An 18,533-nucleotide genomic window follows, 5' to 3' on the forward strand; every position below is an offset into this window, starting at 1 on the left:
CTGTTAGGAAAGTTAGGTTCTGAAAGCTTGTTTGTTGCAGATGTACCCATTGTTTTAATGAGTTAGCAAAACTAACACTTTTCACGTGGTTTTGAAGAGAACCTTTGCTCTGTCGAATAATCTGACGTCAACTGTTAACTGAAAGTTAGTGGTGACTGTTTTATTATAGATGCAGAAAACACACTGTTACTGAATAGGTTACTTTAAAAATATCCAACTGACCAAAGGGAGGAACGTTTAAAATAAGAACAATTTTAGTTTTCTGTTTATTCATAAATGTTACAGATTCATAAATAATACTGCATTTCAAATAGTTTCCTAAACCTAAATCGTTTATTATTTGCCTTGTTTACATATGAGTTTAAATAACACTTTCAGCATTGTAGAAATTTTTTATCTTCTTCTCCAAAATGGACGGTAAACAATATGGAACCAAATATAAAATAGGAGTGAAGATAATCACTTCATTATTTTATGTAAAAATAACACCTAATTTTGTTAACCCCTATAACAATTCCCATTTTGTCAGAGAATGAATCTATTTCCGTGTTTCTGACGAGAGTTATGAATTATAGTGGGCTAAGAACCATAAGTTAATTCTTGATATAAAGAGCCCAATTTTTAGTATATAGTTATAACTGAAAGTTTCTGTTAGTAAAGCCACATGTCTGTTGTGGTGTAACATTGTGAAAACAGTTGAAACAGGACAGTAAGTTTTAATTGAAGCCATGTGACTGCTGTAGTGTATCACAGTGAGAACAGTTTAGATACAATCATTGTAGCATAATGTGGTAAAGGGCAGTTAATATTTCATTAGGGCCACCTAGCAGTACCATAAAATTAACAAAATTAGATTTTCTATCCGTATTTGTTATAAACATCCTTCAAAAGGTTTTCATAAAAATATAAAGTGCAAGACTTTTCTTTGTTGTTTCAAACATGTATAATGGATTTAAAATACAGGAACTGTGTATGAAACAAGTTCAGTAATGGAAGGTAGGAATATATTCAATAGTATAAATCATTTGAACTACTGTAATAAAGCAAGTTTTCTACCTTTTAAAACATGAAAACTATGTTCACAAACACTTCATGGAATATTTGTCTAATAACAGCAAGTCACCTTGTAAATGCCTTAAAGCACCAGTTTGTTCACTGAGGATGTGAAACCAAAATTATGTAAAATAAACAAAAGTACAGCTGATAGTTTAAATTATGACAAAGACGAGTCTAAATCTTGCAAATTCCATGAGCTTCTGAAATTAGGAAAACTACAGTTATAAAACAAGCCAAGTCTGTAGCTTTAAGTGTCAGTAGTAAACTTACAGTTATAGAACAAGCCCAGGCTGTCAGTACCTTAAAGTACTCATAACTTTCGAGTTCTTCGTGAACGATGCAAAGGCACTACCTATCACCAGTTAAGAACATAAATCCTCCTACATATCTTATAAACTTACCAAACTGTTGTTCAAGCACATAACGCCTTGGTAAATCTGAACCATTCCATTAACATTTTACTAATCTTAAACCTTATGTGGAAACATATGGCAAGCAAAGAAAAATATTTATATATGTGATAATTATCGTGGATTAAAAGATTTCAGATCTTTAAAATGTATCACATGAAACTAATTCTATTCTTGAATATTGATAGTAATACTGTGTTAACACGCATGCAACCTGTGTAACATACTTTCTTGTACATAGATTACGTGCCTCAATATAAAAACAAACTACTCCAGATAGTAGATTTTTAAACAACACATTCCATTGTAGATTATCTGTATGACTAGCTGTCTTCTCTCCAGATGAAAGACATCAGAACAGTTGATAATTTCGTTATGAAGCTTCGTTCCAAAATATCGATCACCAAAGTTTCCTGAAAACAGAAGAAATAACGGTGCAGTTAGCTAGTGTCTAGACCTATAATCACAGACATAGATACAAATAGAACAAATAAACCTTGATATATCTAAATATTGTTTTAGATAGACTAATGACTATTTCATGTTAATATGGCTCAAACTTATCACAGTCCTCAGCAAGGTGGCTTGAGAATTCTGTCGTTTCACTCGTGACATAATCTACGAATCCACAAAACATGAATGATATTAGAAAGAACATTTATAATTAAAATAACAAATGATAAGAAATAATTTTCCTTTTAAAAAAATACACCAAATGTTTCTAGTTGCTCACCAATCCCTGGAAGGATATAAAATTTCTCATTCACTTCTGGGTCGACTGCTGTTGTTACAATATGAACTTTTGGAAATGCATAGGCAATGGTGTGAACACCTTGAAAACACAAACAATGATTGCACGTTATTTTCATAAAACATTTTCATTTGTAAAATTATTATTCTTATTACTATGAAAGAAATGTTTTTTCACTTCTAGCACTTGCCAGACAATTGGTAAAGAGGGCAATAATAACTTGAGAAATAAAATAAAACCATAATAATATTAAAAGTATTTAAAAACTTAACTAAATAGAAATGTATAATCCAACCTGTTCATAACCAACCACATTACCTGATTCTGCAGCTAACAACAATAACAAAAGAGAATGTTATTTTCTGAACGCCATGGTCAAGCAAACACTGAATACCATCATTGCAGCAGCACCACTGGCAACTGGGAAGGCCCATTAAAATAATTTGGTAGTCCTTATGTCCTTGGGCAAACGTAAGTAGTAGAGCTGTCGGAAAATCAAACTGTCAACTCAAACGTAAGTAGTAGAGCTGTAGGAAAATCAAACTGTGTCAGCTCAAACCAAAGTAGTAGAGCTGTAGGAAAATCAAACTCTGTCACAACTCAAACGTAAGTAGTAGAGCTGTAGGAAAATCAAACTCTGTCACAACTCAAACGTAAGTAGTAGAGCTGTGGGAAAAATCAAACTCTGTCACAACTCAAACGTAGTAGAGCTGTAGGAAAAATCAAACTCTGTCACAACTCAAACGTAAGTAGTAGAGCTGTAGGAAAAATCAAACTCTGTCACAACTCAAACGTAGTAGAGCTGTAGGAAAAATCAAACTCTGTCACAACTCAAACGTATAGTAGAGCTGTAGGAAAAATCAACTCTGTCACAACTCAACATATGCTACACTGACACTTCAACTCATCACACGTATAACTCATTACATTGACATTTCAACTCACAGCACGATAACTGACATTGGCATTTCAACTCACAGCACGAACTCAACATGTTAATGTATATCTACAAATATTTCCAACTCTGTTCATCTTTGACTGAATATTTACCTTTCACATTGTTGTTTTAGGATTAATATCAAATGATATGCAAGCTATAAAACACACGGAAAGTAATTTTATTGTCTAGAATAAATGTGATTTTGGTATAAGGTTTTAATGACTAGACAACAAGCTTCACTTAGCTCAGGGATGGTGAATCTTTTGAGTGTGTGTGCCCAAATTAGGGATATTCAGCTAACAATTTCTCTTGCATTTCCATGGTAATTTTTACCAGCAGGTTATAATTTATTATTATTCTGAATTATATTAAAAAACAGCTTTAGAAGTTGTGTTATTAATAACTGTAGTAATTCACAAGAAATATAATTAATTAATTAGTAACAATAATTATGGACTTTTTAAGGAAAAGAAGGAGTCATCTTGGTTATTAACATTTATTCTGTTTTACTGCTAACAGAATGCATTTTGTGAAATGAAAGTTTGGTTGATGTTATGTAACATAAAAAAATTAAAAAAAAAAACAAGGAAAGGAAAATAAGCATATTTTACCTTAGTGAAACGTTTGCTTCTGCACCAATAATACCAGATGTTTTATATTAGGCCAGTGTTTGGTTGTTTTGGGAGCAATGCATGCAGTATTAGTTTCATCAGCAAGTCTATTCCTATGATTATATTTTACAAAGTTCATCACTGAAAGTAATATTACAACTCACATAAATATGTTGATAAAAAATACTGTTAATACTGACATTGTGACATTTTACAGACAGTCTAAAGTTTCAGGATTACAATTCCAGAGTTTCTGAACATCATTTTCTGTGCTATTCCAGTCACTGAGCAATCTCTTTTAATATTTTCTAGTTCTGCTCTTAAGCCAACAAATGTTTGCCTCCAAATTGAGCTGCTTTGTAAATCAATCAGTTGCATTTTAAAATTATCAAAGTCAATCCACTGCAACATTTCCACATTCAGTTTTTTTAATGTTACACTGTCTGCATACTTTATGGATTTTACAGTTTCTTCACATAACCAAATTTATTAAATCTTAGAGAAAATTGTTCAAAAGTTGAACTAATGATGCTTGAAACTTGAATTTTCAAGCCCAGATTGTATATTTTCTCATGAATTTCAAGATCTATCATGTTTTTTTTTAGGTTTAGGAAATATTTAAAAGTGCCATTGTAAATATCACGATTCAAAAGCTTTCATGTTATCAAACATAACATCAAGTGTTTTGCCAGATCCCTGCAATTTGGTGTTCAAGTCATTTAAATGCGAGGCAAAATCTGTAAAAAACATCAATCAACAAACCCATACAACATGAGATAATTCTAAACAAAGCAATGTTTCATTTGGCAGAAACAGACAAATTTCATCCAAACACAACAAATTGTTTAAGGACAAAACCACTACTTAAACCAACATACATTGTCGCATATAAGTAGTCCTGTGCACAATGAATTGCCTCTCAGTAAATTCTAAAATTGTTTTTTTTTCAAATCATGTGCAGAAATAAGATGAACTACCTTGGTTACAACGCCTGTCATTTTCTTCAAGTTCCTTAAGGACAACTTTACACACAAAGTCTCCTCAATGATAATACAATGAAAGACCACCACTGGATGTCCAACATATTTTGTAAACATATGTATAAAACCTGCTTTTTGCCAATGATACTGAATGCACCATCAGTTGTCACAGAAACTATTTTTGAAAAGTCAACCTCTCAATTGGCTAATTCATCTACCACCATCTTACATATTTCAGCCCCTGTGGTATGTTCAGGTAACGCTACCAACTTAACCAATTCTTCAGAGATTTCATCACCCCTATAAAATCAAGCAGTAATGGCTAGCCTTGCTGATGATTTAACAAAACAAATGGAAAGGAATTTACATAAACCAAATACCACTATCTTTGTTAGCTGTTCTGTTATGTTTGTTTCCATCTTTAATATTCTATTTTTTACTGTGTTTCCACTCGTTGGCAATTCCTTAATGCACTGAATATGTTTTTTTTTCTTCTGGGAAACTGTCAAAAGGAGAGGAACACATTCTAACTATGATTCTTTAATATACTCCCGTCACTAACTGGTGTTCCATGTTGAGCAATAAATAATATTCGAAATATCAAAACTAGCAGCAGCTAAGTTGGAACTACCTGAAACATTTGATTGCATGTTATTGTTGCTGACTTCTTGAGAAATGTGTTCTTTTTACACTCACTCTTATCACAAAGCCATTTATGAACAATTTCATAATCTACTTTACAGATGAAGTCCTTCACACCACTGTTTCAGAAAATAAGATACATAATACTTTACCACCCTCTTCTGATCATGCCAAATCTTCATTCGCACAACCCGCCTGTCATGTCTACTGATGCACTTCATTCAACACAAGTTGAACACAACAAACACAGTAGTGGTTGAAACAATACTGTTACAACAACAACAGTGGTTATGGTGTGAGCACTTTTCTAAGTTGGCCAAGCACAGGACTGAATACAGAATGATGGGTCAACAACCAAAAATGAATAAACATCATTAAAACTATTTTGTAAATAGAAACTACACCATAACATGCACTTTAGATTACAATCATACCAACCTCTGGTTCTCCAGTATCAAGGTTGGTCTGGATTAAAATTTTTCCCAGTCGGACATCCTTCAAAACATCACACAAAGCTTGTTCCATCGCCTCCTGCTCGCATGATGGATGCTCCACAGATCTAGTTAGATATATCTTCTGTTTCAATAGCTACAACAATGTTATTATAAGGTCATAGGGAAAACAGAAAAAGCGATTTAATTAAAATACAAAAGTTAGAAAGATTAGGTTGAAGGATTACAAATTACCTAAAGTAACTCGTGAACTTATCAGTAATAAGAAAAGTTGTTATTCTGTAGTACAGTCAAACATCATCATCAGCATGTTACTTTGTTATTCGGTAGTACAGTCAAACAGCATCATCAGCATGTTACTTTGTTATTCGGCAGTACAGTGAAACATCATCGCCAGCATGTTACTTTGTTATTCGGTAGTACAGTGAAACATCATCATCAGCATGTTACTTTGTTATTTGGTGGTACAGTCAAACATCATTGTCAGCATGTTACTTTGTTATTCGGCAGTACAGTCAAACATCATTGTCAGCATGTTACTTTGTTATTCGGCAGTACAGTCAAACATCATTATCAGCATGTTACTTTGTTATTCGGTAGTACAGTCAAACAGCATCATCAGCATGTTACTTTGTTATTCGGCAGTACAGTCAAACATCATCATCAGCATGTTACTTTGTTATTCGGCAGTACAGTCAAACATCATCATCAGCATGTTACTTTGTTATTCGGCAGTACAGTCAAACATCATCGTCAGCATGCTACTTTGTTATTCGGCAGTACAGTCAAACATCATTGTCAGCATGTTACTTTGTTATTCGGCAGTACAGTCAAACATCATTATCAGCATGTTACTTTGTTATTCGGTAGTACAGTCAAACAGTATCGTCAGCATGTTACTTTGTTATTCGGTAGTACAGTCAAACATCATTATCAGCATGTTACTTTGTTATTCGGCAGTACAGTCAAACAGCATCATCAGCATGTTACTTTGTTATTCGGTAGTACAGTCAAACATCATTATCAGCATGTTACTTTGTTATTCGGCAGTACAGTCAAACAGCATCATCAGCATGTTACTTTGTTATTCGGCAGTACAGTCAAACAGCATCATCAGCATGTTACTTTGTTATTCGGTAGTACAGTCAAACATCATTATCAGCATGTTACTTTGTTATTCGGCAGTACAGTCAAACATCATTATCAGCATGTTACTTTGTTATTCGGTAGTACAGTCAAACAGCATCATCAGCATGTTACTTTGTTATTCGGTAGTACAGTCAAACATCATTATCAGCATGTTACTTTGTTATTCGGTAGTACAGTCAAACATCATTATCAGCATGTTACTTTGTTATTCGGCAGTACAGTCAAACAGCATCATCAGCATGTTACTTTGTTATTCGGTAGTACAGTCAAACATCATCGTCAGCATGTTTTTACATTGTCAATAATGATTTTCATATAGAATCTCACCTTGACCGTAGTACATCTTTTACCTTGGTAAGTTAAACCTTGAGGAGTTTCTACAATCACATCCTGAAAACAAAAGTATGTTCAATTGTAGTTTATTACTCTAATCCTGGCTATAAATATCAGCTGACAGAATCAAACACTTCTCAGTAAATTTGTAAACACAATAACTTCTTTCCTTTACTTCTAACAAATATACTGTAAAGTTCTGTTTATATGTTTTGAAAAAAAAACAATAGTTATTACCTTGTACGGAAGAAGGGACAGGGCATACTCTATCAACAACCTCATTAGACGTTTAGAATAGAAAATAAATTCATCTCGGACGCTTTGTTCCTGATGAATGTATGCATCCCTAAGATTTGAGGTGTAGAGGGCATGATTTTGAGGGTGGTGGGTAAAGGTTGCCCAGCATGTGACTGGACAAGTTTAGACCTAAATGAAAACAATCATCAGTCCATTAATCATAGCACAAGATTAAGAGTCTATCAAAATATACTTTTTGACAAGGGATTTGTAGATTTTTATGTAGACAAATGCTAACAGTAATAACAGTTAAATACCTACTTTAATTTTTATTTAACAAAACTCAGTTTTTGATCTGCATATGTGAATCTTTCACTATGTGTTGTAAAGAAAACTAACACACAACTTTCTATATATTTTTTGTAAAGTCCATAAATAACACCTACCTCAGTTTCAGTCCTCTCTGGAACCAGTCATCAGGAGAGAGAAAAAGGAAGACATGGTTATTCTTTAATATTTACTAACAATTAATGTTTCTATGACCTCTGATTAAAATAAGATAATAAATGTTGCTTTAACAAAATATTTTTATATCATAAATAACAAATACAAAACTGTTTATATTTTTTTCATGTCCACACTATTAATTTTTATAGTTTATAAACTTGGGCAGAAGAAAACCAGTGAAGCACAGGTAACAGGATATCCAAACCTGGCATAGCACATCCGTTATAGTATGTCCGGATAAAGATATTGAACTCAAAGAAAAGATTTCACTATGCAAGTTTATAATAACCATTAGCACATAACATGAAAACAGCTGTTACAAAATGCAGAATCATCTACACTAATTCAACCATATCACTGTTTTCAGTCCCAACCATAGTTCTGTAGTAAACTGTATTTAAATACCACCAAGTTTCCCATGGTAAGCTGCATCTCAGTTTTAACTTCCCAATTGTCATAACATCTAGAAATGATAACCAACCAAATCTTGACTTACCAGCTGCAGCTGGGTATGTACATGTTGAACAATCAAGTTGATAGCTATCTGATTCTCTCCTCCTGTGTTCAATACAGACAAAATAAACCCAACCATACAGATATTTGGTCGTTTCTGTAATGTCACTGGTCATTATTTAAAATGTTACATTTCTTTAGTTAACTCTTTTCATAGAATGAACAACTCTTCGCTAGAAACACAGACCAAGTTCTTATTGCTTGAAATAAAGACACAACATTCAAACATACCTAACTTTATCAATAACAAAAGATACAAATAATCTGTTAAATTTAAACTAACCAATTATACCATACAGCACAGTTACATCTACAGATTATATAGTCAGACATATGGTTGAGGTCATTGTAATCAACAGATCTGTCAATTCTAGTCAGACACAAGGTTGAGATTATTGTAATCAACAGATCTGACAATTCTAGTCAGACACAAGGTTGAGATTGCTGTAATAAACAGATCTGTCAATTAGTCAGACACAAGGTTGAGACTACTGTAATCAACAGATCTGTCAATTAGAGTTAGACAACTTACCTCTTGGAACAATTAAATCAGCATGAACCATTGTTGGAGCAATATAATGGTCAAAAGCAGGCTTTACAAATCTATTATACTGTTTAAGGACCCCTCGAGGTCTCGCCCACGCATCCATGATATCACGCTTCAACCTCCGACCAGCCGAATATCCGAAGTCCGTGTCAATGAACACCTTCATATCCATAATCTGTAGCCCACCAAATACATTTTGAACTATGAAACACTATTTTTACTGTATTACAATCTACACTGACATGAGTTTACTGTATTACAATCCACGCTGACATGAGTTTACTAAAAGTCATCTTAGTCATTGTTGTAAGAAAACTTATCACTGAGAACTTGTTTTGTTTAAAAGAATGGATTTTATCGAGAGGAAAACCTGTAAAAGTACAAGGTTTAGTGGATTATACTTAGAAAGTGGTCTTAGCAACTGAAAATTAACACTAAATTTTATAAATTTGAATTATCTTATTTTTATAGACATCTAAGAATAGAAAACAAAGGAAGCATTTTGAAGACTTTCTATTCCAACTTAAATAATAAACGCGGACCTTCTAACGCTGTAATACAAGCTTAAAAAACATGGTTCAGTTTAGTGACATTTACAACACCAATTTATTCTTGGTCCTATCCTCTTTAATTGAACAAATTAAATGATATCTTTACAATCCTAAAGATGAAGAATGTAGAATTTTCTGCAGTTCTAATTTTAAGACCCAAGTAGTGAAAACCTGACCCAAATTTTGAAAGAAAACATCAGAGCTGAAGAAGAGAATTGAGGCACCAACTATGTGACTAATATAATCTAAAAAAGCTTCTTCTGATTGAAAAAATATACCCATCAGTGAAATCTGTAAAATATCTTATCAGGAACATAAACATAGAAAGTAAGGAGACTGTGGTGTTTGTAGATGCTGCCACCTTCAGATTCATGGCTTGAATGAAACAAATCATATTTAAATGGTAGTGAACAAATGATTTACAAATAAAGAATAATGAGAAGGACAAGTGGCTTGAGAGGTCAAAATAGAGTTAGGTTAGAAAAAAACAAGGTGACCTATGTCGATTCTGGAAACACTGAATAACTAGAAAGCAGGGTGACCGATACTGATTCTGGAAACACTGAACAATTAGAAAGCAAAGTGACCGATACTGATTCTGGAAACACTGAACGATTAGAAAGCAAAGTGACCGATACTGATTCTGAAAACACTTAAACCTCTAAAATGATTATTGCTATTTACAGCTGTATATTTCTACATATTTTATGGATTTTCAATCTGACAAAAGATTTTAAATATTAGAGTTTTTTGTTTTTTTTTTAACCAGTCAGCACCTTCTGGGACATAATATTTCAAAAGTTAAAGCAACATCAGCAGAGTCCATTTTTCGTGACTAGGTTTTTTTTGTTTTAAAATAGGACTTAATAAAACATCAATTTTCAAGATATTATTTTACAATCTTAAAACTTAGTAATATAAACTATCTTCATGAATTAAAAACTGTAGAAATAAACACTACAACACAAACTACTATACACTGTAGCTCAAGGCTTATCAGTGTTATTTAATTTTTTGTGTACCTAATTTAATATTTGTAATTACTAACTCATGACCTTCCAATACTTTCAACAAGTTTTCATTCTTATTTTCTAAATCACCTTCTACTCACATCAAGTAATTTTGTGTGCTAAACAAAGAATTCCCTCAAATATGATGACATTAGCTCCATACATGGTTTTCTGAAAAGATAAGAAACTTTAGTTTAAATGATTCTTTCTTAACTCTTAGTCACATGACTTGTATCCCAAGACGCCTGCCTTAAGATGAATTTCAATTATATACTAAGTTCTGAATGTGAATATGTTTGATGTAATAAACCAGAACTATTTATCACAGTTCCCATATTTCACCCAGTAACAACACTATTAAACCTAATCCCCTAGATTAAAAATATTTTGTACAACACAAGACTGCATACATCCTGCTTATTAAAATTATTATTAATATAAATTTTATATAAACAGGTGTTGGCACTCTCATTATTATTGAAAATGGTTGTAGCTGAACAATGCTGCTCTGTTTACATATAGAGTAACCGGTGCTTGTGCAATCACCGTTATCAACAATGGTTGTAGCTGAACAATGCTGCTCTGTTTATGTTTGAAGTAACCGGTGCTTGTGCAGTCACCGCTATCAACAATGGTTGTAGCTGAACAATGCTGCTCTGTTTACGTTTGAAGTAACCGGTGCTTGTGCAGTCACCGTTATCAACAATGGTTGTAGCTGAACAATGCTGCTCTGTTTACGTTTGAAGTAACCGGTGCTTGTGCAGTCACTGTTATCAACAATGGTTGTAGCTGAACAATGCTGTTCTGTTTACATTTAAAGTAACCAGTACTGGTGTGGTCACAATTATCAACAATTGTTGTAGCTGAACACCATGTCAGAACAATATTGTAGTTAACTTGTTACTTTACTAGGAATGTCTAAACAGTTGTTTTTTTTAAGGTCACATTCATGACTGTCCCATTTCAACCTGCAATGATTTATCTTCTGTATTACTTTTCAGAACTATCATTAACACACAATTTCTGTTTATCATTCAGTATTGACTGAATAACTAATTATTATAATAACTTCATTAAAGATTAATTTACCAATACTAGACTGTAATGAGTCAATACTAGTTCTGTATTTTACATCATTCTTGTTACCAAATACTAGACTGCACGAAGTCAATACTAGTTCTGTATTTGACATCGCTCCTCAAGCTACCAAATACTAGACTGCACGAAGTCAATACTAGTTCGTGATTTGACATCGCTCCCGCACTAAATACTAGACTGTAATGAAGTCAATACTAGTTCTGTATTTGACATCGCTCCTCAAGTACTAAATACTAGACTGTAATGAAGTCAATACTAGTTCTGTATTTGACATCGCTCCTCGCTACTAAATACTAGACTGTAATGAAGTCAATACTAGTTCTGTATTTGACATCGCTCCTGTTACCAAATACTAGACTATATGAGTCAATACTAGTTCTATATTTGACATAATTAAACTGATCCATTTATTAGAAATCTAACTGAAGAAGGGCACAAGCCTGGAACTTGTACACCCGCTTTTACAGAAACACAAGTATATTAATTTGATGTCATCAGTAAAGTTAAGTAATTTATTGACCATTCCATCATCAGTGTCACTGATGTAAAACAATAGTATATTTTGGTTAATTTTGAACAACTTTTACTGTTCTTATAGTTACTCAGTTTTACATCTTTTATTACTCTACTATAATTAATAAGTTTGTCATCATCATTTTAAGTTTAGTCTCTTATGGTTTACCATTCGCTTATATCTCTGGCATGGGTTACAAAGTTGTAAATTGGCACTTGAACCCGCTTCCCTTCCTTGAGTTTCCTTAATGTTTCTATTAAGAGTGTGAAATCAAATGCATCTGGATGATCAAAATTGTATTTATTTTCATGTGCCAGTTTGTGCTGTTCTTCATCCAGAACCTGCAACCAGATAGAAAATAACTAGTTAAGTAAAGCAACATAACATTACTCTGAAGGTTTAGCCTAACTTCTGTCATCACAGTGAATACAATACAGAAAACAATATAATTTGTAAGAACATACATCTCACAACTTAAGTTCTTCAGTTTGACTGAACATTAAATATAACTTCATTGAAGAATGTTTCTACTGAAAGATTACTTTGTGGAAATATTAAACTTCTATACTTACAGCACACCTTCTAACCCTGTCTCTACTCACAGCACGCCTTCTATACTTACAACACACCTTCTAACCCTGTCTCTACTCACAGCACACCTTCTAACCCTGTCTCTACTCACAGCACACCTTCTATACTCACAACACACCTTCTAACCCTGTCTCTACTCACAGCACACCTTCTAACCCTGTCTCTACTCACAGCACACCTTCTATACTCACAACACACCTTTCTAACTCCTGTTCTCTACTCACAGTATTAATCTTCTATACTCACAACACACCTTTCTAACTCCTGTTCTACTTCACAGCACACCTTTCTATACACATAACATTAATTTCTAACCTCTGTTCTACTTCACAGTATGTTTCTATACTTCACAACACACCTTTCTAACCTTGTTCTACTTTACAGCACGCTTTCTATACTTTTATAACAACATTACTTTTCTAACCTTGTTTTACTTCACAGCACACCTTTCTATATTTTATAACACACCTTCTAACCTCTGTGTTTACTTACAGTACACTTCTATATTTTATAACACACCTTCTAACTCTTGTTCTACTTTACAGTACACTTTTATACTTCACAATACACCTTCTAACCTTGTTCTACTTCACAGTATCACTTTTATACTTTATAACACACTCTTCTAACCCTTGTCTCTACTTACAGTACACCTTTCTAACTCCTGTCTTTACTTACAGTACACCTTTCTATACTACAATACACCTTTCTAACTCCTCTTCTACTCACAGCACACCTTTCTAACTCCTGTCTCTACTTCACAGCACACCTTCTATACTCACAACACACCTTCTAACTCCTGTCTCTACTACAGTATTACCTTCTATTTTCACAATACACCTTTCTAACCTTGTTCTACTACTACAGCACACCTTTCTATATACACAATAACACACCTTCTAACTCCTGTTCTCTACACAGTATGCCTTCTATACTTCACAACACACCTTTCTAACCTCTGTTCTTACTTTACAGCATGCCTTCTATACTTACAACACACTTTCTAACTTGTCTCTACTTACAGCACACCTTTCTATACTTTATAACACACCTTCTAACTCTGTCTTTACTTACGCTTTACACCTTTCTATACTTACAACACACCTTCTAACCCTTGTTCTACTTTACAGCACGCTTTCTATACTTTACAACACACCTTCTAACCTCTGTCTTTACTACACAGCACACCTTTCTATACTTCACAACACACCTTCTAACCCTGTTCTAACTTACAGCACGCCTTCTATACTTTACAACACACCTTTCTAACCCTGTTCTCTACTCACAGCACACCTTTCTATACTTTTTAACACACCTTTCTAACCCTGTTCTACTTTACAGCACACTTTCTATACTTTACAACACACCTTTCTAACCTCTGTCTTTACTTCACAGTACACCTTCTATACTTTACAGCACACCTTCTATACTTACAACACACCTTCTAACCTTGTTCTACTTACAGCACGCTTTCTATACTCATACAACACACCTTCTAACCTCTTCTTCTACTTTACAGCACGCCTTCTATACTCACAACACACCTTTCTAACCCTGTTCTCTACTTACAGTACGCCTTCTACACTTATAACACACCTTCTAACTCCTGTTCTCTACTACAGTATCGCCTTTCTATACTCATAGCACACCTTTCTAACCTCTGTTCTACTGATAGCACGCCTTTCTATACTACAACACACCTTCTAACCCTGTTCTACTTTACAGCACACCTTTCTATACTTTTACAACACACCTTCTAACCCTGTTCTTTACTTCACAGCACACCTTCTATACTTTACAGCATCGCCTTCTACACTTATAACACACCTTTTCTAACTCCTGTTCTACTTCACAGTATCGCCTTCTATACTTCACAGCACACCTTCTAACCCTGTCTTCTACTGACAGCATCGCCTTTCTATACTTTCACAACACACTTTTCTAACTTGTTCTACTGACAGTACGCCTTTCTATACTCACAACACACCTTCTAACTCCTTGTTCTACTTACAGTACGCCTTCTATACTTCACAACACACCTTTCTAACCCTGTTCTACTTACTACATAGCACGCTTTCTATACTCACAATACACCTTCTAACCTTGTTCTACTTCACAGTACGCTCTATACTACTAACACACCTTCTAACCCCTTGTTCTTTACTTACACAGTATCGCCTTCTATACTTCACAACACACCTTTCTAACCCCTGTCTCTACTCACAGTATCGCCTTCTATACTCACAACACACCTTCTAACTCCTGTCTCTACTTCACAGCACGCCTTCTACACTCATACAACACACCTTTAACTCTTGTCTTCTACTTCACAGCACGCTTTCTATACTCACAACACACCTTCTAACCCTGTTCTACTCACAGTACGCTCTTCTATACTCACAACACACCTTTCTAACCCTGTCTCTACTCACAGTATCGCCTTCTATACTTCACAACACACTTTCTAACCCTGTTCTACTCACAGTATCGCCTTCTATACTTCATACAACACACCTTCTAACCCTGTCTTTACTCACAGCATCGCCTTTCTATACTTACAACACACCTTCTAACCCTGTCTCTACTACAGCACACCTTCTATACTTACAACACACCTTTCTAACTCCTGTTCTACTTTACAGTAATACCTTCTATACTTACAACACACCTTCTAACCCTGTCTTTACTCACAGCACACCTTCTATACTTACAACACACCTTCTAACCCTGTCTTTACTCACAGCACACCTTCTATACTTACAACACACCTTCTAACCCTGTCTCTACTTACAGCACACTTTCTATACTTACAACACACCTTCTAACCCTGTCTCTACTTACAGCACACCTTCTATACTTACAACACACCTTCTAACCCTGTCTCTACTCACAGCACACCTTCTATACTTACAACACACCTTCTAACCCTGTCTCTACTCACAGCACACCTTCTGTACTTACAACACACCTTCTAACCCTGTCTCTACTCACAGCACACCTTCTGTACTTACAACACACCTTCTAACCCTGTCTCTACTCACAGCACACCTTCTATACTTACAACACACCTTCTAACCCTGTCTCTACTTACAGCACACTTTCTATACTTACAACACACCTTTCTAACCCTGTCTTTACTCACAGCACACCTTCTATACTTTACAACACACCTTCTAACCCTTGTTCTACTTACAGTACACTTTCTATACTTACAACACACCTTCTAACCCTGTCTCTACTTACAGTACACCTTCTATACTTACAACACACCTTCTAACCCTGTCTCTACTCACAGCACACCTTCTAACCCTGTCTCTACTTACAGTACACCTTCTGTACTTTACAACACACCTTCTAACCTCTGTTCTCTACTCACAGCACACCTTCTAACCCTGTCTCTACTCACAGCACACCTTTCTGTACTTACAACACACCTTCTAACCCTTGTTCTACTCACAGCACACCTTCTATACTTTCACAACACACCTTTCTAACCCTGTTCTACTCACAGCACACCTTCTATACTTTACAACACACCTTCTAACCTCTGTTCTCTACTTTACAGCACACCTTTCTATACTTACAACACACCTTTCTAACCTTGTCTTTACTTCACAGCACACCTTTCTAACTCCTGTCTATACTCACAGCACACCTTTCTAACCCTATCTTTACTACAGCACACCTTCTATACTTTTACAACACACCTTCTAACCCTGTCTCTACTTACAGCACACCTTCTATACTTACAACACACCTTCTAACCCTGTCTTTACTCACAGCACACCTTCTAACCCTGTTCTACTCACAGCACACCTTTCTACTTTCTTACAACACACCTTTCTAACCCTGTCTTTACTCACAGCACACCTTCTATACTTACAACAGACCTTCTAACCCTGTCTCTCCTTACAGCACACTTTCTATACTTACAACACACCTTCTAACCCTGTCTTTACTCACAGCACACCTTCTATACTTACAACACACCTTCTAACCCTGTCTCTACTTACAGCACACCTTCTATACTTACAGCACACCTTCTAACTACTTACAACACACCTACTAACACTTTCTGTATCCACATCACAAACACATTCTCTATGTAAAGCACACCTTGTAAAAGGAATCCATGCTCAGAAGAGTTACCCATGGAACATCCAGAGCTTCAATAATCTTTCTGGCTACTGTTGTTTTCCCTGAGGCACTACCACCACAAATTCCTGCCAAAAACAGATTATTTCACAATCAATTAAAATCAAATCAAAGAGACTCACACGTGTATTTGTTTGTTTATAAAGGAACACTTCCAATATCAATAAAACTAATGTGTCCGAGATGGTTCATTAAAACACTAAGTGTAAAACAGTATCAGAGTTCAGTCACCAAAACACTCCCACTTACCAATAACAAACGGCTCCACCAGCTGGCCCTGTGTGTTGTACCAAGGTGGCCTCCCAGCAGTGTAAATCATTCTTTGTCTCTGTTCTAGTACAGGCTCACCGGAAGAACCACACTTTGAAGAAGATCGAGTTCTTCTCGTTTCGTACGGTGAGAAGAGCACAAGGCATGAGGTGAAGAGGGATGGGGCAGCTGAGTTCCATCCTTTATGTGTTCTTCATCATCAAGTCTTCCAATTGTTTCTGTAGCCCATTTCATCACTGCTGCCACTATTAATATCAAAATCACAAAATTCACTTGAAAATACTGTAAACACTCAACTGGTATTCTAATTTTTATAAGTAAGATCATAATAAAAAATATTGAACTATGTATGTTCATTACCAAAGTTATTTTTTTATATTTAAGTAGGTAGCTTACTTTGATGAGATGTTAATATCAATTCAATTTCCAATACCTGTTATTAAATTTAATGTGTCTGCTGCTTTTCCATATTGTATCTACAATAAGAAATCACCAAGTTCATCAAACAATGTTTACGTTACTGTCTGTTCATGATCCATAAGGCCTAATATCATTACAATACTATGTCTTGGTACTTACAACATTGTTTATTCATGTTCCATATGGCCCAACATCTTCATAGTACTGTTACGTCTTTACAGTACTGTGTCTCGGTACTTACTACATTGTTCATGTTCCATAAGGCCTAACATCTTCATAGCACTGTTACGTCTTTACAGTACTGTCTCGGTACTTACTACATTGTTTGTTCATGTTCCATAAGGCCTAACATCTTCATAGCACTGTTTCGTCTTTACAGTACTGTGTCTCGGTACTTACTACATTGTTTGTTCATGTTCCATAAGGCCTAACATCTTCATAGCACTGTTACGTCTTTACAGTACTGTCTCGGTACTTACTACATTGTTTGTTCATGTTCCATAAGGCCTAACATCTTCATAGCACTGTTTCGTCTTTACAGTACTGTGTCTCGGTACTTACTACATTGTCTGTTCATGACAGTGTTGATATTTTACAGTAGTGTTTATCACAGCACTGTTAATACACTACTTATCCATGCTTCAGAACACTGTTAAGACATCATATTACAGTGTTGTTTTTCAAAATGGTGCAGTTGTTATAAATAGCCAGTTCTCTAAAACATACTGAACAGGCTTAGTTAACGACAGTGACCAAGCGCGCATTAAACAGGTTTAGTTAACGACAGTTGCCAATT

General features: G+C 34.9%; 1 long non-coding RNA gene and 1 pseudogene across 2 annotated transcripts; both read right to left on the reverse strand.

Annotated features, from left to right (window-relative positions):
• Positions 1-232: 232 nt before the first annotated feature.
• On the reverse strand, positions 233-2,539 carry LOC143241828 (uncharacterized). Its single transcript, XR_013022298.1, has 2 exons — positions 2,200-2,539; positions 233-1,879 (listed from the first exon to the last, which is right to left on the reverse strand). It is a non-coding gene; the product is annotated as an uncharacterized LOC143241828 (long non-coding RNA).
• LOC143241735 (uridine-cytidine kinase-like 1) lies at positions 2,540-18,069 on the reverse strand (annotated as a pseudogene). Its single transcript, XR_013022264.1, has 12 exons — positions 17,897-18,069; positions 17,297-17,562; positions 17,009-17,115; positions 12,470-12,642; positions 10,791-10,860; positions 9,114-9,303; positions 8,565-8,626; positions 8,008-8,024; positions 7,562-7,750; positions 7,319-7,381; positions 5,829-5,949; positions 2,540-2,701 (listed from the first exon to the last, which is right to left on the reverse strand). The product of XR_013022264.1 is annotated as a uridine-cytidine kinase-like 1 (transcript).
• Between the last annotated feature and the right edge of the window lie 464 nt (positions 18,070-18,533).

Source organism: Tachypleus tridentatus, unplaced genomic scaffold (genome assembly GCF_004210375.1).
Source record: "Tachypleus tridentatus isolate NWPU-2018 unplaced genomic scaffold, ASM421037v1 Hic_cluster_1, whole genome shotgun sequence".
NCBI lineage: Eukaryota > Metazoa > Arthropoda > Merostomata > Xiphosura > Limulidae > Tachypleus > Tachypleus tridentatus.